This window comes from Balaenoptera borealis (assembly GCF_965194805.1).
Source record: "Balaenoptera borealis genome assembly, chromosome: 12".
NCBI classification, from domain to species: Eukaryota; Metazoa; Chordata; class Mammalia; order Artiodactyla; family Balaenopteridae; genus Balaenoptera; species Balaenoptera borealis.
The window spans coordinates 108,496,239-108,522,342 of record NC_138869.1 but is presented as its reverse complement, the minus strand read 5'-3'; the positions used below and the strand labels follow the sequence as shown (position 1 = coordinate 108,522,342).

The following is a 26,104-nucleotide window of genomic DNA, read 5'->3' as shown; positions in this document are numbered from 1 at the left end:
CTGGCCTGAGGGACGGGGGTTAGCTGTCGGCTGCCAGAGACACGGTCCCACGGAGGGTGACCAGCCAGGCAGAGTGGCGTCCGGGTCAGTGCAAGGCACGCACCGGTGCTCTCGCCTCTGTCCCCTCCTCCCACCCAGCCCTTCCCCTCGCTCTCCTTCCCTCCCTTCCCCCTCCCGCCGCCACAGTGATGCCCGCTCCTGGCCTCCCGTTTCATTCGCTGCTTCAGTCCGGGGAGTAATGAGATGTTACAACAGACCACCCTTGAGGCCTCAGTGACCCTGCAGACCAGCCTCCAAGACCACAGGGTCTGCAAAGACGCGCAGCCAGCAGACCGCCAGGGTCACAGGAGAGACCAAGGAGGCCACTGCACTGCCTCGGTCCTGCCCACCTGCCGCCCAGCCTGCATCTCGGACAGCAGTGTGGGTCAGAGGTCAAGGATGCAGTCTTCTGGAATCCTGAGTCTGTCCTCTTCCACTTAAGCAGCCTGAACCTGTCTTTCCCTCAAATGCACAACCTCTTACCCTAAATTTAATTTTTTAAAAAACCCAGAGGCAGGAAGATGTGGGAGAGTTACTTCATCTTCTGTGTTTGAAATCAGTGATCCGAGAACACATGGCTTTTAGGTGCACTAACGTGGCCATTACCTGGGGCAGTTTACAGATGAATTACTCATGCTTCAGGAGAAGCTCTCCCGAGTCTTTTCTTTCCTTTTTTTAACAATCCTGTGTTGACTGAGAACAAGCAAGGAAACCAGCATGGAGAACGCCGTTAGCCAGCCCACCTGGAGGGAGAGGTGTGTGGCTCCACCTGGCCTGGGGGGCAGCCCTGGAAGCTTTGCCATTACAGGCCCCTTACACCTGGGAAGCTAAGGTTCTACCAGGGTCTTCCTAACCCGTGTCCACTCTTCTTCCTTAGAAAGAAACCTCATAAACGTGACAACCATCCTGTAGTTCAGATTTGGTCAGGGTTCCGGGTCCACCTGTGATCCTGTGACCGGCGGTTGTCTGGGATGTAAGGACACAGGACAGAATGTCTGCTGACCCAGACATGGAGTGTGGATGGGTGGACAGAAAGGCAAGCAGTGTGGCCAGAATTCAGCGCTGACTTGGGGTCGGAGCTGCCTCTACTTCTTTGCTTCCTTCCATCTGTTCTGCAGCTTCCCCAAGACCCCCAGAGTCCAGGCCTCCTCCTGCCACCTGAGCCCCCGTCTTGCAGGCTCTGGAGCTGCGGTGTGAGGTTCCACAGGGTCTCCTGCTCACCTGGTGTCACAGGAGCAGCTGGGCAAAGCTGGAGGGGCCACTGGAGGAATTCAGGCCCAGGCGGATGAAGGCCAATGTCCTACGAGACAGTGGAGAGGTGACGAAGGGCCCAGGACCCAGAGGGCCCCGAGGAGGCAAAGCTCAGGCAGCACGTGGGGCCGGGGTCCCAGAGACCCCAGGCTGAAGACCATGGCAGAGCATGAATGGATGAATGGATAAACAGAATGTGTTCTGTCCATACAGTGGAATATTATTCAGTCTTGAAAAGGAAGGAAATGCTGACACCTGCTACAACATGGCTGAACCTTGAGGGCGTGATGCTCAGTGAAGTAAGCCAGTCACAAAAAGGACAAATCGGGTAGGATTCCACTTACATGAGGCACCCAGAGTAGCCAAATTCATAGAGATGGAGAGTAGAATGATGGGTGCCAGGGGCTGGGGGAGGGAAAATATGAGAGGTAAGCATGTAATGAGTACGGATTTCAGTTTTGCAACATGAAAATGTTCTAGGATGGATGGTGGTGATGGTTGCACAACAGTGTGGATATGCTTAATCTTACTGAACTGTACACTTAAAAATTGTTAAAGTGGTACATTTTATGTTATGTGTAGTTTAACTGCAATTTTAAAAGGGTTAAGATAGGTTTTTAAAAAGTGAACCTGGGGAAACCCCAGAGGTATTCTTGCTAACATCAGTAGGATGTCCACCATCATCACAACCATTAACACAGTACTGGTGACGCTAGCCAAAACAGATATGACAAAGAAATTAGATGTAAAAAAATTGAGAGGAGGTGAACCTATTACTGTTGATTCATGCTATTACTACAACCAGGAAACCATACGAGAATTAACCAAAACTACTACTATAAACAAGACTTGAGGAAGGTAGAAACAAGGTCAACATTAGACTCTACCACGCCTTTGTTCAACTTAGGAAAATGTGTCCCATCCCGGTAGAAAAGGCACCTCTTCCTGGTCATGGGGTCATAGCCCCATGAGCACGCTGCCTGGCCAGGAAAGGGCAAGCTGAGTTCCAGCCCCATGCCCCCCTCAGCTGGAGGCCTTGTGCAATGACACAGGTACACAAATGCACACTCTCAGTAGTAAGATAGAAAATTAACACGTAGAAGTCAACAGCTTCACACAAACAAACAACTCTCCTTCAAAAGATGGGGAAGGCAACACCACTTACAAGATCAGTAAAAGAGACAAAACATCTAGGAAAAACTTAACAAGAAATGTGTAAACCTTCAGAATAAAACTTCAAAATGCTCCTGAAGAACACAAAGGTAGAATTTTTAAATGGAAGGACATATCTTGTTCTTGACAGGAAGACTCAACATCAAAAGATACCAACTCTCTCTACATTCATTTTATTAAATATGAATACCATCTCAATTTTTTAAAGGGCATTTTTCTGGAACTAGACAAGCAATTCTAAAGTCTATATGAAAAAAAGGAAAGAGAACCAAGAAAATTCTGAGAAGAAAAATGAGGGAATTATTATTAATTTTCTTGGATGTGGTAACGATGTGAATTATGCAAGAAAACGTCCTCCTTTCGGGAGGGGCGCACTGACATGCCGTCTGCACCTTCTGTGTGCGTGCACAGGCTCACACACATCTGTGCTCACACACACACACACACACACACAGCTAGGGCAAAGGTGGTAACTGCTATCAATTGTTGAATTTAGAGGGTGGATACATAGGTGATCATGAGTAAATAAATAGGTGATTTATTTATTCATAATAAAAAGTTCAAAAAAGGTACACCATAAACAAAGTCAAAAGACAAATGACAAACTGGGAAAGAAAAACTATTCGTAAATCATATCATAGACAAGGGTTCGTCTTCCTCAAAACCCCCAAGATCGACAACACGGAGGCTGGGATGGCAGGGGTGGGGATTCCACACCCATCAAAATTACAGAGGTGCCTACTTTTGGCCTGACTACCTGATGTCTGGGAATTTAGCCTGTGGATGCTCCTCACACACACGACAGATTCCAAGTCGATCCACTGAATCATTGTTTGTTCCAGTAAAAGGCCGACAGCACCACAAGCATCCCTCCATGCGGGGTCAGATGACCTCAGCACGTCCACCCGCAGAGCAGCAGGTGCCTCTGGAAAAGAAGCTCCCTGGGCGCGAAGCCGAGGTCCGCAGGATGCAATATTAGGGGGAAACTGAGGTGTTTGGGGGTTGAAAAGGAAGAAAAAGAAGAACATATTTTTATTTGTTTATATTTCCACAGTGAAATACCAGAAGGACACAGCACACACATCCTCCCCAGATACACACACAAAACTCATCAAAGGAGCGGCCCTGCAGCTGGGGTTTGGGAACGGGAGGCCAGTGACCCAGGTGGGAGGAAGACATCTCAACGTCTGCCTTTTTACATCTTTTTTCTACGTAAACCATGTGCATGGATCACCTATTCCAACAATAAAATTCAAAAGAAAAAGAAAAACATCCTCAAGAACTTCTGATTTCTAGATAAGGATTTCCTAACTGTTGGTGAGACAATCTGAAGATTCTTCTCTGAGTCATCGGGCCAACACCTTGATTCCTGGCCGCCTCTGTGACCTCGGTCACCTCCTTTAAATTGTGCCAAATAAGGAGCCCGCCTCTCACCTGGTGAGTCGGGTCCCTGTGGAGAACTAACCTCAACAATCCAGAGCAAAAAACCCCTTCCTTCGGTGACTAGAAGCGTGGCATTTGCTCTAAACTCTCCATCAGCTCTCCCCCAGGCTCTGCTCGTATAGACACAGCCCGGCTTCTCCCAGGGGCCTCGGGTCCTTTCCAGATCCTTCCTAGACAAATATGGAGGTGAGACAATCGAAGGGCAAGAGCATTGGTGGCGATCCGGGAGGGTGGGGAGAAGCGCCGCTCCTTGTGGTCTTGGCCAAGACACCAACGCAAAACACGTCACCACCCCACCGAGCCACCCAGATGCCAGGAGGCCGCACGCGCTGATTCTGTCCATTCCAGCCTCTTCATAAGGGAGAAAAGCCAGAGAGTGTGAAAGGCCTGCGCTACGCGCGTGGAGCGCGGGCCCACCGGAAAGCCTAACCCTCTCCCAGAAGCCCCCTGCTCAGGGTGAAGACAGAATATTTTGCAGAGCGTAGCTGTCTGTCGGGAGGACGTCCTGGGCTGCCCGGGAGGCGATGGGGGACAGAGGCTCAGGCAGCACCCCCAGCCTGACACCCCGCAGTGGCTCCTCTGCGGGCGAAGTCAGCTCGGAAGAGAAAAGCGCTCGCTGAGAAGCCGCGCAGCCCGGAGGTCCGGGCGAGGGAGGAGGTGCATTTCGTGGGCCACCTGCAGGGGCACGGCCCGGGGCTTAGAGCCGCCAGGAGAGCTCACGGGTCTCCCCGACAGTCGACCTGGGCCGCTGCTCAGGCCAGCAGGACAGGCCCAGCGCCCGATGAGTGCCCTGTGGCCCCAGCGCGCTACTCACCTACCCAGGGCCAGGCCAGCTGGGGGTGACAGCCACCGTCACAGCCTGGCGCCCCCAGGGACAAAGCCACCCCGATTTATCTTCCTAAATCCTCGGCCTTTCTCCACCCCCGACAACTTTAGCTCTTTCTGTTTTCGTTTTACGCAATAAAATTATACAGGGCAATACGATATTGAAATACAGAAGATTAGAGATTTGGGGCTTTCCCAAGTAGGGTAACGTCTGTCATCTCATCACTCAGAGCCCCTCTGGAGAGAACAGCAGGCTGTAGGGGGCCTCCCAGCCCAGCGCCCTCCTGACCAATGCTCACCTAACCCATCAAGGCCCTGGATTTTTTTTCCGGAAAATTGGAGAGAACAGTGCTGCTGGCTCTAGCTAGTGACCGGCAGCACCAAACCCACGGAAGCAGGCGGGTGGTGAGCTCAGCCCCGGGCCTCGGCTCGGGCCACAGCGCCTGCGCCTCCCCGGGTGTCCCGGAGCAACCGCGTTCTCCCAGGACGTGTAAACACAGCTCTTCGGGACCAGAGAGGGATGACAAGGCCAGGACCAGGGAGAGACCCCACTCAGAGCGTTCTTGATAAAAGAGCAAACCTTGGGGACCCAGGGGTGTGCACGTCTCCCCATCACAATGGAGGGGCTCACGCTCCCTCCTGCTGTGGCAGCAGTGCCCTCAGAGGCCCCTCTGATTCACAGTTCATATTCCTAAAATGAGGTAGCAGCCACGCGAGTCTGTGCTTCAGAACTACCGAGTCCCGACACGTCTGCCCCTCAGTTTCCCTTCCTTTCCTGACACATAAAGCGGGAGGGTATCTGGTGACGCCCTGGTTCGGGGTTTGCATCAGCCAGACTGAGGGTGAGGGTGTGCATGCCGCGTGTGTCGGTGGGTGTGTGTGAGTGTGAGTGCCGAGCGGGGGGTGAGCACGTGGGTGGTGTGTGGGTGTGCGTGTGCGGGGGTCAGAGATGGAGACAGAGCATCTCTTGGGTGGCTGGGTCACATTTTAAATCACTGGTGAACTGAAGCCAAACAATTCAAATGAAGAATTGCCTTTTTCATTGACTCAAGAAAGGCTGAATAGCTCTGGCAGAAACTCCTCCAAATTTTCACCCTTGGGCAGACATGGTCCAGCACCAGACAAGAGGTTTCAGCCCCAAAGAATCTGGCAGGAAGTCAGAAGCAAGGGAGTCAAGTGGCCGAGACCGTCGCCTGGCCCTCGTGGTGGCCAGCCTCTGCTCCCGTGGGCGCTGGAGGCTGCATCTGCAGCCTCGCCGGACACGGTCTCTGCGTCCCGGGCGACAGGGCTCGGCTCACCTGGCCGCTGGGTTACGTCCCAGGAAGGGATCTGTGAGCTAGTGTAAAGCCACCTTTGCAGAAACAGCATGTGCTGTAGACTTCACAGAAAAATCCACACACATACCCCAGAGCTACCTCCTCTGCAGAGAACCTTCTGTGCTCAGAACACCCTAATAATCCTTCCTGTGAGATACTGACACACAGAGCGTGTTCTGTCATTAAGTTCAGAGGACAGGTGTGTAATGTTCCAGAGCACCTGCCAATACAAAACGTGAAATGGAGAATTGAGGCCCTTTCCAGACATGTGCCCCCAAAGTACGCGTGCCCGAATCATCTGGATAAAGCGCAGACACACGTGCCACTCGATGAAGCTGACGAACAGACGGAATTCACCACCTCACTCTGCATGTGTCATTAGTTCCCGGAATGATCGAAAACAAAAATTCTTCCAAAAACTAAGCGTACAAATGTGAGCTGCCTACTGCTTGCCGAACAGTCACCTGTCACTTCTTCACGGCCAGGCTCTGAGGAGACAGGCAACCGCGAGGCCGAACCTGCCCTGTGACAATGACAATGGGTGACAGAGGCCACTTGTCCTACGCTCCTGCCACAAGCCAGACACTGTCCCACGTGCTTTATCACCACTTTCATGTAATTCCCAACAACTGAATTACAGTTGAATTACAGTCAACTCCATTCGGAACCCCTCTGTCCCAAACATTGCCAGCAATCCCAGCCACTGGTCAGGGCGAACCTGGGCTCCAAGGGCACATTTGAGACCTGGGGGCTGAACTATCACCATTTCCTCATAAGTGCAGGAGCCTCTCTCAATAGGGACAGAAGCTCATCACACTTATGCTGTTGCCTTGTGGCTGGCACAGCACCTGGCACAGGCTACTTGTCGAATAATAACGTTTTCGTGCTTTCCTTCTGTGTGGAGAAGGCCTGTACCAAGCCTTGAGTCACACCAAGTCCAAGAGGGGCCACCCCTCCCTCGAAAGCCCACTCTGGGGCACTGTTTTAGAGTCACCGTCGTTATCCACCTGTGCAGGTGACACTGGCTCATGAGAAATGCACAGGGGAGAGAAAAGCCACAGTATTTCAACCACAGTAATTAACAGACGGCCCCAATTCCACTGTGCTCAGCGGGGTTCACAGAGCCTGAAATACCTGTGTTTGGTAACTGAGGTTGAGATGATTATCAATGCCGGGTGCAAAGCAAGATCAAAGGAGTCCCCAGAGTTTCTCTCGTCTTCTGGCAACTCTCAGCCCCATTCTTCTCCGCATCGCCCACTCTCAGTGCCCGTTCACAGTCAGGGCTTGACAAACGCCTCTTGCAAAATCACAGGGCACAGCACATCCATCTCGGCACCTAAACACCAGGAAACCATCCCCCAACAGAATAGACAGACGACAGGAAAGAGGGCTCTGGTCCCATTGTGGGCGGCCTCTTTCCACGTGGAAGCAGCACCAGAGCCCACGCACCAGCTGCCCCGTATCCACCCTAGACGCACCCCGTGTAGTCTGGGCCCGGTCCAGCCTCCACAGAAGTGTTTCCCAAGAGGGAACCCAGAGAACAGTGGTCTGGGAGATAATTCCACGGTCAACCTGTGTGGGGCACACACGCACTTCATGGGATTTCAAAATGTGCTTTAGCAGCTAAAGGTTCTGAGAAGGCCTGCGGAGGAGAAACAAGCTTGACTCTGCACAGAATTTCCCAACCGCACGATCCAGATGACTAGTGATCTGTGGCACTCACTTTAGGGATGGTGCCCAAGGGGAACAGTTTCATCATCTCACTCTGGAGAAGTGACAGGACAAGCCATCCTTGTCATGAAAATATAAAAAGGACACCAGAAAGGGATCCTTTACTTGAAGTGTTTTCTCCCAACACGGCTCCAAAGGCCAAAAACACCACCTCCCAGTGAAATAATTCACTGCTTCTAGGACACTGAAGACCCTCATGTTCCACAGCTGAACGCTGACAACCTTCGTTCTCTGGGACACGCCAACACACTGCCACTGGTGACAGCAGATGAGGCTGACACCAGTGCCAGTCGTAGCCAGAAACGTGGGGGGCTTGACAAGCAACTTTCCCGACAGCGGTATGAAGGCGAGACAGAAGAGAGATTGCTGCTTCAAGGGAGAGAAGGGAAAAGAGCTGTTTTCAAAGTCTGGCGTCTTTATTAAGAAAACATTATATAAATGCAGATAATTCTTAAAATGTGAATTATCTTTGCTTTGATAAGACCAACAATTAAATGACTAGATCATAATCATCACCCAGAATCAACAGATCTTAAAAATGCCCGTTGGTTTCACCGATTTACAGTCGATCCTCATTATTCACAGAGCCTGTATTTGCGAATTCTCCTACTCACTGAAATTTATTTGTGACCCCAAATCAATACTCTCAGAGTTTCCACTGCCATTCATGGACATGCACAGGGCAGTAAAGAACTTGAGTTGTCTTTTCGTGGCCTCTTCAGTGGCCCATTTCCACTTTTCTGTGCTGCTTACAGTGGCCCCCAAGCAGGGTGATGAATGCCGTCTCGTCCTCCTAAGGGCAAGAAGGCCGTGACGTTCCTCAACTGCGTGTATTGGACGAACTTCATCCAGGTCTGAGTCACGGTGCTGTGGGCCGTGAGCTCAGCGTTAAAGAATCAACAATAAGTATTAAATAAGGTGTCTCTGAACAGAAGCTCACGTAAAACAAGGTCCTCTGTTAATCAGTTGATGAAAATGTTGTGACCAGAGGCTCACAGAAACCTGACCCTGTGTTTCCCCAGGAGCCCTGGTCAGTGTCTCTAATTCAGAGTCCGTGGCGGCAACGTTCCAGAGCTGAATATCACCAGTGATGAGAATGGACCCTGATATATTTGGGAGAAAAGCAGGAAGAAAAGTTTCCTTCAAGAAAAGGTCTCAGAGATTGAGCAGGATTACTTCCGAAGGTGAGCAAGCTGCCAGGAGCCCACCTCCAACCTGCTGGTGAGCCCTGGATGAAGCCAGAGCCCCTGGGTCAGCAGCCGGGTGCCCTCCGGTCCTTGCCGGCAGAGGACGCAGGGCAACGCACTGAGTGCCGTCCGTGGCCAGCCTGCTGACTCAGCCCCAAGCGAGACTCTCTCGTACCTTCAGAGCTTTCTCTTGATTCCTGGCGGAAGCCCTGAAAGGCAGAACTTCATTCACGTCTCAGGTCTGCTGCTCTGAACTGTTGCTCTTGTCTGGGCTCATTTTAAGTTGCGATCTACTGGATTTGTAACATCATGATGATCAAGGGCAACTGTGACTTCAAACAGCCTTAAAAGATCTGATGATGTCATCAGACTGGTTTTCAGACCTTGTAACCTCGCCCTTTTCTCTAAAGGAAAATCCAGGAGGCCGTCGCTTGACGGGGCCATGTTACTATGCCTGCAGCCGGCGTGGCTGCCTTGACCGCACCGCGCGCCTGCTGACCGGGAGGAGCCATTTGGTCCCGGGGAGAAGCTCAAGGTCAGAGCAGCCGACCTCGAGGCCGCCACGTGGCCCAGGCGTGGTTCTGAAGGAAGAAAAGTTCAAGTCTCTACTCCTGCTTCCTTAGCCCCAGTGCCCTCTCTCCCCACACACACCAACACACACACACACCAACACACACACCGACACACACACGCACACACACCAACACATGCACACACACCAACACACGCACACCAACACACGCACACACACCAACACACACACACCAACACACGCACACACACCAACACACACCAACACTCACACCAACACACATGCACACACACCAACACACACACACCAACACACGCACACACACCAACACACACCAACACTCACACCAACACACATGCACACACACCAACACATGCACACACACCAACACACACACCAACACATGCACACACACCAACACACACACCAACACACACCAACACATGCACACGCACACACACCAACACTCACACCAACACACACACGCACACACACCAACACATGCACACACACCAACACACGCACACCAACACATGCACACACACCAACACACACACCAACACACACACACACACCAACACACACACACCAACACACACCAACACACGCACACACACCAACACTCACACCAACACACACACCAACACATGCACACACACCAACACTCACACCAACACACACACCAACACTCACACCAACATATGCATAACAACACGCACACACACCAACACTCACACCGACACACACGCACACACACCAACACACACAACACTCACACCAACACACATGCACACACACCAACACACACACACACCAACACACATGCACACACACCAACACACATGCACACACACCAACACACACACGCACACCAACACACACACACCAACATACACACACCAACACACACACACACCAGCACACACATGCCAACACGCACACCAACATACACACCAACACACATGCACAACACACACACACACAACCCTCAGCAAGATTAATTTTGCTCAGTCTTTTAAAACCTACATGCTTCTAGACTCAGCCCATGAATAGAAATTTATAGTCAAAGAAGGCTGATTTAAAGTACGTTCAGTGGAAAATCACTACCCAGAAAAGCCCTTTACAGTCAGGCACCCCCAGCCCCCAGGTACCGCGTGCTTCTTCCATGACGCGATGATTCTACAGCTATAAAGAGATACGTTCTGAGTCTGAAATGGCACATTTTTCCTCTGAACTAATGGAAAGATCCTTGGGCGATTTTGAGAGCGGGGCTCAGTGTTTGTGAGGAGCGAAGAGATTCAGGAGGGCTTCTGCTCGGCTTGTCGAACACACAGGGAGCTCGAGAGAAACAGGCCCAGGTCCGCTTCCTCAGCCTCATCAGCCTCAGGAGGAGCTTTTCCACCTCGGACGAATTTTCTGGAAGCCCAGCGAGGCTGCTGCAACCCCATGAACAGTACCCGAGGCACCTGTGGCCACCTCCGTGTCAGCGTGCACCTCGGTCCCAAGCCAAGCGACGCCCAGGCTCTGTGGGCACGTTCGTCCCGAGGAGCGGGCCCTGCGTCCTGCTTCCTGGGGAGGAAGCCCCTGGTAGGTAGGTCCCTTCACCAGCCTGGCGGTCCCACCGGCCGCACACGCTGCTGCTTCTCCGGAGGCGAAGGGGGAGACGTGACAGAGAAAATAAAAAGACTTTGCTCGGGGGAAGAAGCGGTGAGGGGGCAGCGGAGGGCTTGCTTGCTTCCTTTGAAGCTTCAACAGAGGCAGGTTCCCGGGGTCCTGGGACCCCGTGGTAGGAAGAGGCATCTCCTGACTTGACAGGCCTTCGTCTTGCTGCGCCCTGAACCTGCTTGGTAACTGAGGGCCGCGAAGTACGTGTGGCTGCCACAGGCGAATCCAGGGGTGTGTGTGTGTGTGTGTGTGTGATACGAGTTTTTTAATGTTTCTGTTTTGCTGTCTTCGAAAAAAGCAAAAAGCCACATGAAGGCACCAGAAATGGCGGTCAGGCCAAGGAGGACAGCGCTGCGGGGCAGGTCACCCAGCTAGGAGCTTTCTCGCAGCTGCCCGACCTGCGGCCCGAGCCCCCCGCCCACGAGGAGAGCCTGCGGGGAAGCCGCGCCGGCGGGAGGCCGCTGCCCGCGCCCCCGGCTCGGCGGCCACGAGGTCCGTGAGCCCACGAGGATGGAGACGCGGGGGGCCTGCACTGAGGGCTCCGCCTGAACGGCACCCGAGGCTTCTGAGTAAACTCTACGCGTGTTACGAATTCTATACGGGCCGCCATGCCAAGGAAACTTGTCAGGAGTTCGTCCTTCATGAAACCCCTTTTTGAAAATCACAGGAAAGAGGGAAAGCCCTATTTTCCCTTTCGTTTCTGAAGGACGAGAGTTCCGTGGTCTGGAAGCTTCCTCCCGAAGCCCGTGGAAGTGAGGGCAGGAGCGAGCGTTCCCAGGAGACGGACGGGGCTGAGAGCAACCGGCAGCCGAGGGAAAACAATGAGCTTTACGTTCTTCCAGAACAAATTGCACACTTTCCCCGGCTCATAAAGGCTTTTTACGCAACCTCGCTCGGGCAGTGCCCGGGCAGGGCGCGCCTGCCAGGAGGTAACCGCGTCCCCGGGGCGCCAGATGCCCTCGGAGCCCGTTCACCCAGCTCCCGGCACCCAGGGGCGTCTCCACCTGCCGGGGCCACCAGGCTTGTCCCCGCTGCGCATCCAGCCTTCGCGCCCGCGGAGGGCGCATCGGGGCCGTGGGCGGAGGGAAGGACAGATGGCCGGGCACCCCCACGCCTGGGACACGGTGAGGGCGGCCCGAGCGGGCCAGGGACCCAGGAGATGCTTCCTGAATGGTCATGACCCGCGCGTGCTTCCGCAGTCACGATCATCTAGGCCACCACACCCACGTCCTCGCCACCTCTGATACCAAAGCACGGCCTGGGACTTAGAAGTGAAAATTCAGAATGTGCGCCCTGAAAATCTTCGGCAGAAGCCCCCCTTCTCTCGGGAGACATCAAATTACCGACTCCATCCTCCTCTCGGTCCAGGCGGCCGTGCTCCCCACCAACAGCGCGGCCGCCCCACGAGGCAGACAGTCCCCCGGCGGAGCCCCTGCACTGGGCAAAGTGGACGAGGCAAGGAAGGGCCGGCGGAGGAGGGCGACGACCTGAGACGCATCACCGAGGGTGCTCCGAACCAGGTCCAAGAAAGACGGACTCGTGGACGCAGCGGCGAGGGACAGCCTCCCGGCGTCCAGGCATCCTTCCAGACAGCTATGAACACCTGTGTTACTTAACTTCACTGTTACTCATGTTACTATAGCAATACTCGTAATTATCATCAAATATTAATCATCATATTAAAATCATTATTTGAATTAACTAACCTGGCCACCCATGGCCCCTCGTAGTTGAGGTTTCCCAAGGGCTGGATTTGTAGGTAGGTGACACGTCCGAATCCTCAGCTGCCCAGCTGGCTGGATCGGGGGGATCCCCAGGGAGCAACCCCCGCCCGGGTAAAGGGCCCCCACTGGGTCATTCACTGGTGCCCCAGGTCCGCCCTGAATTCAGAAAGCAGTGCTGCGTCGGGTGAGAGGAGGATGTGCCCCTCGGGTGCCCCTCGGATGCCCCCGGACAGCCCGCTGCGGTGAGCGCCGGCCCCCAGGCAAGGACCTGGCAGCGGTGCCTGGGGTCAGAGGGGTTTGGGGAGCGCGCTCACGCCGCCTCTAACACAAGTCTGCCTGGACCTGCCCGCAGGCTCCCACCGACCCACACAGGAACGGCCTGCTCTAGGGGCGGCTCTAAGGAGGGGCGGCCGTGTTTTCGGAGCCGGCGCGGGAGAAGGGGCGCAGGAGGCAGCGCTGGGTGGCACAGCACACACTTGGAGCCTGTCCGGCCTTGGCTGCCTCCCGCAGGTACTCTTGGATTTGCACGTGGAAGGAGCAAAGTAGAAAAGCAAGGGGATTCCAGCTCACTTACGGCTTTTCTGCCCACATTACGGAAACAGACCCACCAAAACAGGCCCCAGTGTGACTTGAAATTCAGTGGCTCCTTCTCCCTAACGAGGGGACTACTGCCTTCCGCCTCCCTTGGGGAGGCCCTTGACCCGCAAATATTCAACCTTAAACCCAGACTCAGCCGGGCGGTGAGTCCTGCCTGCAGTCTCCCCTCCTGCCGCGCGATGGCGCCAGAGCTCCACCCGGCCCCGCGGCCGCGCCAGGAACATCGGAAGCTCCGCCGGGAACGCGTCCCTCTGCAGCCAGGAACGGGTTAAGACCCGTGGGTTCCCAGCTTCCAAACTGAGTTTATGGAGCTACGAGAGAACACTTGGCATCAATACACAAAAACCCGTAACAACTAAATTTGCAAAAAATAAACACAAAATATGGAACCGACCTTTAATGCTTAACCCCAGCTCTAGCATCAGTTATTGCACTGGGCGTGTCTAAAACAAGCTGGTCCTGGACTTTTTAACGACCCCTCTTCCCTGAATGCTGGAAGGGCAGCAGAACTGTACTGGCTGTCTTGCGGCAAACTTCCAGGTCCTCCGCCTCTGCTGTCCTCAGAACCTCTCTTCTGTCTCAGGCTGACATCACACAAGAGCCTGGGCCCTTCTACCCGGGAAACAGCTCTGGGGGATGCCCAACAGCCCGTCTGCCCGGAGCCAGGCGTCCCCCACCCCCCACCCCCCAAAACCTGCTCTCCCTGGGAAGCCAGAGCCATTTGCCCTGGAGCCTCCCAGGCAGGGACACACACACACACACACACACACACACACACACCCCAGCCCAGGAAAACCAGAAGAACAGCCCAGGAGCAGTCAGCCCTCCCCTCACATCCCCCTTTCCCACAGGCCCCCCACAAGCTCGGAGATTAGATTCAGGCAGAACCAGAGGGAAATCAATACCCTCAAACTTTTCCCCACTGCCCCCACTTGTCTTCACGTTAACTTGCAGCCCCTTCATTTCAGGAATCAGCAAACGTTATATAAACGATTTACCATTTTAAAGGTGAGATAACATCAGAGCAGAGGGAGATAAAGGGCTTTACTGAAACTCAATGCCCTGGTGGTGGGAGCAGCTGGGGCTCTTTCCCGCCTTCCCAGGGCGTTGGGCCCCTTGTTTATCTCTTCCTCTCACCAAATTACTTCGGGCCATTTACACCTCTCACGACACCCACTTCCCCCTCTTCCCATACCTCCCAGGAGGCCCTCTGCCTGCCCCATACTTGTTCCTGGGGAATTTCCAGGCCCGGCCGCCAGCAGCTTCCGGAGAAGCTCCTCTTGATGTGATTAGATTGATCTGAAATCGCAAACAATGCTTTTCTAGATTCCATTTTCCCACTTCATAATTTAAAACCTGTATCATCAGACATCAAAGAAAGGTTTAGATGGAAGAAAGCATCACCCCACTACCCTAACCACCATTTCCATTTTGCATTTTCTTTGACATTCTTTGTTCAAAGGAACCATCACCATTTCATATCTGCACGGTGCTCCTAATGATGATTTTTCGTGACCCTATTAAGTTGATGTTCTCATCCACGGGCATCTAGTTTCCTTCCGAAGGTTTTGCTTCAGAGTTTGCATTGTTAAAAACCTCACTTGTGTTTAAACCCAACTCACATTGCAGTGGACTGTGTCATTTGTGGATATCTACACTCTAATATCTACTGCAATATACAAAGGGCTTTTCCCCTAGATTCCGTAGCTCTCTCTGTTTCCTCTAAAGCTCAGTGAGATGGCTCATACACACTCCATCACCAGCACTGACGTGCAGGCCCCTCCGCTGTGACAGTCCTCTGAGAGGCGGCCAGTCGGGCTCTTCATTTGCAGAATCACACTTGAACACACAACTCCCGTCAGCGTGTGCTGGTCGGAGCAGAAACCTGAAAGTCCAGTGGCCTTAACTGGAAGCTCAGAGACCCAACCCGCTCTTTCATTTCCTATTTATAATCACCGTTCTTTCATGTCCTATATTTACAGTTGACTTTCTCAAAGGTTCTCCATTGAGATCATTTTATAAACATCTCTTTTAAGTTAAAAGAGACACATTATTCTCTCCTTTGAAAACAAAGTAAACCGAGGCACAGCTCAGCACTGGTGCTGGCCACCTGCCTGCCTGCCTGGAGCTGCTGCGGCTCGAGGCACGTGGCCGGTGATCTGGTGGCCCCACCGTCAGGGTCCCCTGGGCTCCCCTCTGCGGCTGATGCCTCAGCTTGAAGAGGGGAAGGTTCACTCCTCCATCAGATGCTGCTTGCAGGGCTCAGCCATTCGTTCCAATGAAATAATTGAGAGAAGTTCCTTTTTTCCACAGGCATCCTGCCTGCACTTCATCATGTGTATTATTTTGGATCTGCTTCAAAAAGAAAAATGGCCTTTCATGGTGTACACCGAATGTGGGCAGAAATTGGACCAGGCAGACGTTTAACTCCACACTGAGATGGAAACTATTCGCAGAGAACACCCACACTCGATGCAGGAGAGGGTGCGGGCCCCGCAGACACAGCGCCTGGGGGTGACCCCTGCCCAGTGCCAGCTCTAGGTGGACACCGTCCGCCAGGTGGGCTGCAGGCCCCTGCCCCCCAGCAGATGGCACGGCCTTTCACCCGGCAGGAAGGCCCCAGAAGGTTCCTGACTTTGGTACAAACACCACCTTCTGCCAGGCGTAAGTATTTGCTCTGAGCCTGTGTGTGGCTGGGTGGCTGGGTGACTGGGTGGGGAGCCCTCATTTCCCTCGGAGTCTCCCGACAAGAGCCTGGGTTCTTGCTGCACTCAGCTCCCCAGACACTCAGTTCCAGGGTGTCAGATGCCAGGGTGCTGATCTTGCTGCCCCAGACTGGACCTGCCGTAGGAGGGGGCGAGGCGGAGCCCTTCCATCACCACTGCCCCCCAGATCCCTGCCCCTCCCCAGGGCACAGAGGAAAATGGATGCCATAGAAGCAATTTGCACTGAAGTGTTAGAGTTCATGTATCTTTTAAAAAAGAAAACAGAGGAGGCATCCTTGAACAAAAATACCCTACCCCCTCCCCAAAAGAAAAAAAGTCCAGCCAGCGCACAGAGGGCCCACCCTGCGTCTCCGGCACAGCCTGGCCCCCAGTGGGGCTCAGACTGAGTCACATAACCACAGGCATTCTGCTTTTTAACAGAAGGTGGTCTCCACGAAAGACCCATCAAACCTCTTCTTCAAAATTTTGGTCCCCCGTTTGATTTCTTTTCTGAGCTCACCTCCATTCTCTCCTGCCATTCCCCCACCCCAGCTAATCTTCAATTTTAAATATAATATAAAATGGTCAGAAGTGGGGCACAGTGGAGGAGGATGAATTGAATCTATCAAGACATATATTCGAGTGAACTGTTCACAATTCAAACTTTTCCTAAGACAAAGAACAAATCATGTACCCATCCCCTTTTTTCTCTGCCTAATGTAGACACTTGCAATAGTTGTTTGTCTGGTGGATAAAACTGAAAGTTACACTGATATTGGAAAAGCAGATCCAGACACATCAGAGAAATTTGTTTTTCAAGCGACATGACCAAGAACTTCGAATCCAGCACTTGACCTGTATTTAATATTACTGTGACCTGCTAGGGGATGCTTTCTGGTTACCTACTTGGAAAATGTTTGGCACTGCTGGAAAGTAACACAACTCTTTCATGAGATCCACAACAGGCTGTCAACACCATCTGATAATTGAACCTCCCTGAAACCAGCAAAGGTATAGAGATATCATCAGGAAAGGTGACATACCAACAGTGAGGAGGAAAAAGAGAGTAAGAAAAACTTGTTTACTTCATTTAATGCATAATCGAGGAAAATTCAAACTCTGCCAAACTAAGGAGAAATATGAAACACAGATTTTTCGAAATTCATTTAAAAGTAAAAGGAAATGTGATTGCAACGCACTAGCCCTCTCTTTTAAAATATCCAAAGACACGCTAACATGGACCAAGCATCACAATCTGGGTAAGTCTGAGCCCATTCCAGAAAGAACAGGTGACGCTAATGACAGTGATGTTTACTAGAAAACTAACCTACCTCCCGCAGACAGTGGACGCTGTGACCGATATTACACAAAATGTGTGGCTGTATTTGCCTTGATGTGAGGAAGGTGGGCCCGTTTGTTTTCCTATTATGTAAAACCCCTGCCAGACTCCTGCCAAAACATTTTCCCAGTAACATGTCTGCCTGCCTTTGGACGGGTTCCTTACTAAAACAAATACACCAACCAAATCATCTTTGATAGCAAGGACACATAACGGCAAACAATGAAAACTACTAGGGGGTGTTTCTTAAGAAGGCACCAGGCACCATGCAGAATCACCACACAGAGCAGGGCAGCTCCCCCTGGCTAACTGGGCCGGCCCCCAGGAGGCAGCAACTTGGAGCAAACGGGTCTTTCTTGGCAAGTGACTGATGGGGCAGTGAGGGGTCCTCTCCCTAATAAGTCACAGTGTGTATATATGTTGTCTGCTTTAGAGGACAGATAAGTATAAAAACAAACTATTATTACAAGCGCACACTCCAATAAAAAGAGAATGTCTCCTAAGACGATACTGGCACCTTATAAAAGTGTAATTTAACCTTATCTAATCTGGAGCCTGTTTCATCATAGGGATGACCAATAATGTAAACCTTTGTGCGAAAGGGAGCAGGAGAGGCCCAGGCCAGCGGGTGGGCAGTGGCAGCCTCTCCTGGGACGCGGCCGCCGCCACTGCGAGGCCGTCGGTGCAGACTGGGTCGCCCGGGACGGTAGGTGAGAAAATGATGGATGAGTCGGGTACGGCGAAGCAAAAATGGCCGAGAGAAGCGTTTCCTCTTCCCATCTGTTCAGGAAGGACGTCAGCAAGACAGACTAAACACAGGCCCCGGTGCGGGATTTCGCGTGTGCCTGTGTGGACACCACAGCCCGGCCTCTAAAAGGACCTTCCTCCGTACGCAGCGGGGACAGGCAGGGAGGCCAGACACCCACGCTGGCTGCTCTTGAAGAGAAGCAGGACAGTCCCAGGCTGTCGCCACAGCGGGCCGGCGGGGGCCGGGGTCCCCGGGGAGTCTGGCCCAAGGTGCCCACCGCCTACTGTGGCTGCCAGCAGGGGGGACGCACCCGCCAGGGCCAACTTCAGGCTCTTTCTGGGAAGAGAGAGGAATTCCTGGCCTGGGGGGCCCCTGGGTGGGGTCCAGCACACCTCGCTGCCCTGTTCCCCGGGAGAGCAGAGCCCCTGCTCTGGAAAGGGTCCCCCCTCCGCCCCCGCAGGCCTGGCTGAAGTGGGCGTGCCTCCTCTGGCTCCGCCCCTGGCTCTTCCTACTGCACTACTAGCCTTTGGGTCCATCTTCCAGGCCCAGACGGAGTCCCAGGCAGGCAGAGGAAGGACTCTTTCCCGCAAAGGGAAAAGGCCCTGCCCCTCTGTTCATCCTCGCTCCCACCCACCTCTTGCCTTCCCCACCCCAACCCGATTCGACCAACGGCCTCCTTGCCTTGGACACCGGGGCCGGGTGGGACTGCGGCCGAGGAGCCAGGGTGACGCGCTGGGTGGGAGCTGGGTCTCGTCCACTTTCAGCAGTAGGTGGTCTGAGCCTCCGTGTCCCTCTCTGTGGCCTGACAGCCAGGCAGTCCCCCCACGGGCTCCTGAAGGTCAGCCAGGCTTGAAACCTGACATCCGCTGCCCTGTCTCTCCCCCCTCCTCCCCCCCCCCCCCCCCGGCCAGGTCTCGTGAGGGCAGAGCTAAGTGTTGGTGTTTCCAGCAGGGTCCTGAGCTCTCCTGGCCTGCAAGGCCCTGCCTGGCTGGTCCCCCTGAGCGTATAAGGACAGGCCATGAAGGTGGGTGGGCGTTAAAGATCAGGTCATCCTTCCTTTGCTTGTTTCCAGGAGAATCGTCCTGGGGGCAACCAGATGGAAGGGAAATCCAGGAGAGGAGCCCAGATCACACTCAGGACCAGGAGCAAACGCACCAGCAGGGGCCTCTAGTAGAGCACCTCTAGAACACGTGTGTGGCTCCGCCAGCCCAGCACAAGTGTATTTGCACACACAGTAGACTCGGGCATTGAGGAGGATGGACGTTCTCCCCGTAGTTACCAGTATTTACCTCCACAAAGGTGTCCGGCCCGGGGCGACGCATCCTGCTGCTGGGATAACGCTGAACAAGGAAACCGCCATATATGTGTCGATTAAGTGGATTAGTCCACGTACCATCGATCTGAAATGAACATTTTAACATGAAATTGAGATCGGACTTACCACCGACAAGGTTTAATAGTTCAACGTTTTCTTCTCTTGGTGGCACATAAGCGATGTACCTTAACATAAAGGGCATCTTAGGGCCAAGGACACAGCAGGGTAAATTCATGAGGGACGGTGTGTGACCTCGGGCAAGTCCCTCACTCTCTCTAAGCCCAGTTTCCTCCTGTGTAAGATGCAGATAACAGCGTCCACACCAGGGTTAAATGAAAGGATTACTCTCAACGCTGGGCAGGACGACCAGTGAAGTCACTGCCGTCTGAGGGCCCGCGGTGAAGACCGGAGAGCTGTCCCATCAACAAGTTCACCTTCACCAGGATCCACGCGCTGCCCCGAGCACGGGTCCGCGCGAAGAGGCCAGCTTTGGGGCGTGGAGAGATGTTCTCATTCGGCTGGGGTCTCTGTGACCCCAACCAAAGGGGACCTCGGTAAAAGTAAGCTCCGGGTTTGTTTGTTTCTCGCCCTTAATTTAGAGTTTAACCCAACTCCACTATTGGCCTTAAAAAATACGGGAGCGACCACAGTGAACACTACGCACGTGGCCCCTTTCCTTTCATACATCTATTCCTACTTATTCTGTGGAAATTTGCCTCCCTATTCGCCATAGTTTATCTTTTCTTATATCTTCGTTTCCAAACTAAATAGCGCTGACCCGAGCACACCCCTCTCCCGCGCCAGCGGCTCGCGCTGCTGCCGGCGATGCTCCGCCGCGGTCAGTCCGGTGCGTCGCGCGTCGTGCGGGACTTGGAATGGAAACGCGGTGGGGATGAGGACCGATCCGCAGCCGCCAGCTCCGCCTCCCCCGCCCTGTTCTCCAAACCGGTTCTTTGAAGGTTCAGTTTTTCATAATTAAGACTAAGAAGCGGTTAAAAAACAGAAGTACTTTTTCCTGGAAACCAGCGGTCTTAATTTGCAGCTTTTATTGGCAAACCTGGCTGCCAGTAAATACATTCCTTGACATCTCCCAGAATGTAATTTACTTGATGAGGAGGCCCTGCTTTTTCTGTAATGTGCACATCAATTAAAGGGGCCGCTAGGAAGGAATGTGGCCGGTGGCTGCAAGCGTCCTACCAGGTCACCTAGGGTCCCGGGAACAAAAGCGCCCAGGCCTGTGCCTGGGTGTCCGAACCGGTCCCTCCAAGGGGCCTCCCGACCGGACTCTTCCCGCCGGGGAGCTGGCTAGGTTGCAGGGTGCGAAAGCCAGGAGCCAGGCGGGGCCCTCCGCCGGCGAGGTCTCCCCCCCCCCATCCCCTTCCTCAGAGCCCCCTCCCGGGGGCCGCTCGGAGGGGCTGAGCCGGCGGGAGGTGGAGCGTCGGGTCGCCCACAGGCGGCCGCAGACGGCAGGGGGCGCTCGGGGCGCGTGCAGGGCCGGCGGGGGTCGGAGCCCACCGCGGCGCTCGGGTTGGCCGGGGACCTGCGCCCCGGAGCCCGGAGTTCCAGCCTCGGGGGTGGCCCTGCGGCTCCCCTGCTTCCCCTCCCGGCGCTCACGGGGGCGAGGCGGGAAGCCTGCGGGGGCCACCGGGCCGCGCTCCCAGGTGCAGAGGCACGCGAGGACCCGGGAGGCAGGCGGGACGGAGCCAGGTGCCGGCGGCCCCGGCCGAGGGCCCCGCGGCCGCCCCAGGGCCTGGGGGGAAGGGCAGCCGCGCCCCACGCGCACGGACTGGGCGGGCGGCGCGTCCCAGGGCCCGGGGCTTCCGAACTCAGGCTCCTCAGGCCGCTTCCGGGCGGGAGGGGGCGCAGCCCCGCGCATGGGGCCCCCGTGCTGGGCTAGAGAGCCGGAAGCCCGCCGCCCGCGGGACCAGGCCCCGCCGCCGCAAGGTGCGCCCGGCCCTTCCCCGCCCGTGGGGCCGGCCTGTCTGCGGGTCTGTCCGCGCACCAAGGCCTTTCCTCCGACACCCGGAGCCCACGCGTGGATGCAGAAGGCGCCCTCGCGCAGCATCCGGTGATGCCCGCACCGCGCACCCCGGGGCCCCGCGGGTCGTCGGCCGCGCCCGGGATGAGACCCAGTGGCGGAAGCTGGAGTGGCGGGGCCTCTCCCCTTCCAGGCCAGGCTGCGCCCCAGTCTAATGGGGACCCGGATGGGAAGAAACCGAGGCGCGCAACTAGTCCTGTATGTTCATCCACCCTTAACAAATTTTATTTTTGTCCTTGATGGTTAACGACAGGGGACAGTTCGCATCTGCATCTAGCTCTTCCTGGACAAAGCCCCAGTCATGCGTAGCCGGGCACCGAGGGTAAAGCTTCCCGCGAGTCCTGTGGCCCTTTCTTGGTACTCAGCTCGTGCTGGGTCCCAGAAACGCTCTGGGAGACCGGGCTTTCCTGCAGAAGGGCGACAGGTGGTCCGAGCCGGGGGAACCCCGAGCAGGTGCTGGCACACTCCCTCCCGTGAGAGTAATTAGTGGGACGGCCCGTCGTGGGGACTCGGGGGGCATTAAATGACCCCATCCTATAAACCTCCTGTGGAGGCTGCCCTTAGGAGGGCAGCTGTACTATTCGTTCAATCATGGACATCACTTTGTCTTTAAAACAATCAAAAAACAAACGCTCTTTTCATTTATCGTAGGAATTATTTTTCTACTAAGGAGGGGACTGAATCAGGAAGACTGCATTAACAGAACCTGTACTCAGAAACCTCCCAGCTAAGAGAGAAGTCGATCTGCCCCGAGTCTTGGCCACTCAGACGTGGGGTCCCTGTCCCTCCCTCTGCAGATGACCAGCACTTCCTGCCCGGCGGAGGGTTTGATAACGAAAAACGGCCACTGACACCCGCGTATCGCCTCCCACCCTGGGGCTTCAGGTCTTCGTAAACGAGGCCACATGGAGAACTTCGACAAAAACCTAAATAGCTCAAAGACACCTCAAAACAGACGTGGCTACAAATGCTTGCGACTTCAGTCTAGCGGGGAGCCTTCAGGTCGCACTCTCAGATACCATGCCTCTCCCGACAGCGAAGGGCGAGGGGGTGGGAAGGCTGCGCTCGTGCAGAGACCCCCCCGCCCCCCCCCCCCCGGCTGCCCCATCTAAAGGGGCGGCCCGCCTTTCTTGACTCCCGAAGCTCCCGGTCAGACCGGCCCTAACCCCCCGACGGGCCAGCTTCCCGAGCCTAGAGCCGGGGCGCGGATAAGCCCGGACAGCGGGCGGTGAGGGCCTGCGCGTGTCCGGGGAGAGTCGCTGGCCAGGGCTGGGGGGACGCTGGAAAGTTCCCGAGGGGTCTCTGACAGGAGGACAATCCTTGCACCTTGGGCTGGGCTCACCGCCCCTCCGGAATCCTTTTCTGGACTCGCGGGGTCCCCTCCCCAACCCCTATTCCGTTTTTCTTGAATTGAGAAGAAAAAGAGCTCCTCCCGCTCCTGGTGGCCAGCGTTAAGACACCACCCCTCCCCCTCTTCCTGCGGTGTCACCATGCCGCGAATCGGGCATTTCCTGGAGTGCTCGCCACCTCTCCCTTCCTGGTGCTTTTCCAGCTAAGGCCCCTGAGGCCTGTTTTGCGTATCGCTGTGACGTCACGCCCCTCCCCAGAGCTGAGACCCCTCGGGGGCCCCGGGAATTGTGACCCCGGCTGGCGGGTCAGGGAGGGGATGGGGCGGAGAGGGCCAGCGACAGTCCCACCAAACATCCATTACCGCTGTCGCCTGCGGGACCTTCAGGCCGCAGCCGCGAGGTGTCAGGAAAGCAGCCGAAGGCTTCCTGCGGGGGCATTTCTGCCCATTGAGTTAAGGGTTTCGGGGAGACAGTGGTTGAACCACCCGCGGAGCAGCATAAGGGGGCATCAGAAACTCCAACCTGAAAACAAAAACCGTAACCTGCTCCCCAAAGACTTCATTTCTGCGCCTTCATGTTCAAATACCGCCACCGACAACAATAATAAGTCGAGTACTTGAAATACAATCAAGCCCTTTAGTGGAGGTTTGCTTCCGAGGAAGCTTATAAAACACAAACGCAAAGATCTTTTCCTGGCGAATATCCAGAGCTCGAGCAGGAGAAAGGTGATCTTCGTAAACTGCACCCCGCCTTTTTCCCGCGCGCCAGACACTCATTTCACAACGGCCAGTTTTATACCCGAAGCGGGGCCCAGCACAGCCGGCTGTCGGATTTGCAGTTTACTAAGGAGATCTTTCCACCTCTCGGGCCGCGGAGCCGGGAGCAGGGGAGGACGCGCGGGGACCGGGGTAGCGCGGCACCACGTCTCGCGCACGAGCCGGGCGCGGCCCGTGCTGGAAAAACGGCCGAGTCGCCATCGCCGCGTAGGTGCCAGCGCACCGCGCGCGGTGGAGACGCGGTTCAAAGGCCGAAGTCGCCAAATGCCGAGGCGTTCGGGGCGACCACTGACTTCCTTAGCCTCCAGGCTGAAGCCGGGGCGCCCACAAGGCCTCGACCAAAGGGGCAGAATCCGTCCGGGTGTGGGGCGGGGGCTGGACACGAATGCACTTTTCGTGTCGCGGGGCTTCTCCCCCCCTCCCTTCCCCCACAAGTGTTGAGGAGTCTCCTGCCGATAAATCAGTGTTTTCCTCCAGCCGTGGAGACAGGGCCTTGCGGACGCCCAGGAAAGGAGGCTGGAGCGGCCCAGGCGCGGAGCAGGCCAGGCAGTGGCTGGGAGCCAGGTTTCCGGGCACCCGGCTGGTTCAGAAAGAGCAGGTCCTCGCGTCTCTCCATGTCAGGGTCCACTCCGAAATGCAACATTTTAAAACTGCACAGGCCCGCGCCCTAACTCCTAAACTGCAGCTGCAGCTCAAATTATGCAGAGGAGGAAGCCGGATTCAAGCCGGGAAGCCAAAAGGGTTCCCAACACGTCCTCGCAGTTAAAGATTGTCAGGAATTGGAGGGTGGAGGTGTGAGATGCGCCACGCTGCTCATCTTCACAGCCCCCTAGACGCGCCAGTTCCTCCAGCTTGCAGGAAAGGGCCGGAGGGGCTGTTCCAGATTTGCCCAAGTGCAGAAGCGCGCTGCAGAAGAGGAGGCCCATCTTCCTGCCCGCGGTTTCTCTCCTTTTCCTTCTTCCTCTTCCCACTCCATCCCAGTCCCCCGGAAACTGCAAGTCTCAGGCGCTGGCACAGGGATTAGCCTCTGTGCTCATCCCCAGGACCCTCGAACCGCCCTGCAGGTGCGATTCTGAACGTTCCCCCAATCACACCCGTTATCTCTGCGAGCCAGCAGACACGCGCGTGCGGAGAGGAAGGTGGGACGTATTGACTTGCTTCTTGCCATCACACCTGCTATTGTCACTGAGCCCGAAGGCTGACCCCTGCTCTGAGCCGAAAGGTGCTGGACTCGACAAGAGAGGGCGGTCGCGGCGAATCCCTAAGAGGAATTCGGGGTAGCCTCCAGGCTCCAGCAGCGCGCGCCGAAGACACCCCCGCCGCCAACCACGGCCTCAAGACTCCTGGCAAGGCCCCATATCCCCCTCCCTTATTTCTACTGGGGAGGGGTCGCGGGGACGGTGAGGTGGGGGCAACAACTCCGCCCCCACCGGGAACGGAGCTCGGCTGTGACTGAGCCCTTAAAACCGTGCCCTTTGTAACCCAGCTCAAGACTGGAGAACTTCCAGGTGGGGAAAACTGGAGACCTCTGGGAGCCCGGGAGCCCGGGAGCCTGGCGATCGGGCAGGGGAGGGGAGGGGAGGGGAGGGGAGGGGAGGGCAGGGCAGGGCAGGGGAGGGGAGGGGAGGGCAGGGCAGGGCAGGGGAGGGGAGGGGAGGGCAGGGCAGGGCAGGGGAGGGCAGGGCAGGGCAGGGGAGGGGAGGGGAGGGGAGGGCAGGGCAGGGCAGGGGAGGGCAGGGCAGGGGAGGGGAGGGGAGGGCAGGGGAGGGGAGGGCAGGGGAGGGGAGGGGAGGGGAGGGGAGGGCAGGGCAGGGCAGGGCAGGGCAGGGCAGGGCAGGGGAGGGGAGGGGAGGGCAGGGCAGGGCAGGGCAGGGCAGGGCAGGGCAGGGCAGGGGTGGGGTGGGGTGACCGGGGAGGGGAGGGGAGGAGTGGCCGGGGAGGGGAGGGGAGGGGAGGGGAGGGGAGGCCCGGGAAATCCCGGCGCTGGAGTCGGCCAGGCCGGCCAAGGAATGGGAGAGAGCCAGCGCGAGTTGGGGCTCGAGGACGCGGTGACATCTGGGAGCGGCGGACGGAGGAAGGGTCTGCGGGAGGCCCGGAGGACCCAGCAAGTCTGCGGGAACAATGGACGTCCAGCGGAGGGCCCGGGGTGGGGGACAGGGCCTGGCGCGGGCGGCGGGGCGCGGGGGCGCACGGCTGCGGGCGCGGGAGGGGCGCCGGCGGGGGCGCAGGCAGGGGCGCGGGCCGGGCGCGGGAGCAGGACGGGCGGGCCGGCGCGCGTGTGGTCAGCCCCGCGGTCCTCCGCGGCGGGGCGCGGGCCGGCGCGGCTCGGCCTCCGGCTCCTTCGGAGGCGT

General features: G+C 56.0%; 1 protein-coding gene and 1 long non-coding RNA gene across 2 annotated transcripts in view; one reads left to right on the top strand and one right to left on the bottom strand.

The window, feature by feature from the left end:
• LOC309607020 overlaps positions 1–21,329 on the bottom strand; it is a 146,924-nt gene extending 125,595 nt beyond the window's left edge. The window contains exon 1 of the long non-coding RNA XR_014232187.1: positions 19,565–21,329. This is a non-coding gene — a long non-coding RNA (uncharacterized lncRNA). The remainder of the gene's footprint in view (positions 1–19,564) is intronic.
• A 201-nt stretch (positions 21,330–21,530) lies between these two features.
• The window catches only part of LOC309607294 (uncharacterized protein), a 36,854-nt gene continuing 32,280 nt past the window's right edge, over positions 21,531–26,104 (top strand). Inside the window, exons 1-2 of the mRNA XM_082345682.1 lie at positions 21,531–21,826; positions 22,280–25,261. The gene's annotated coding sequence lies outside the window, so the exon portion shown is untranslated. The remainder of the gene's footprint in view (positions 21,827–22,279; positions 25,262–26,104) is intronic.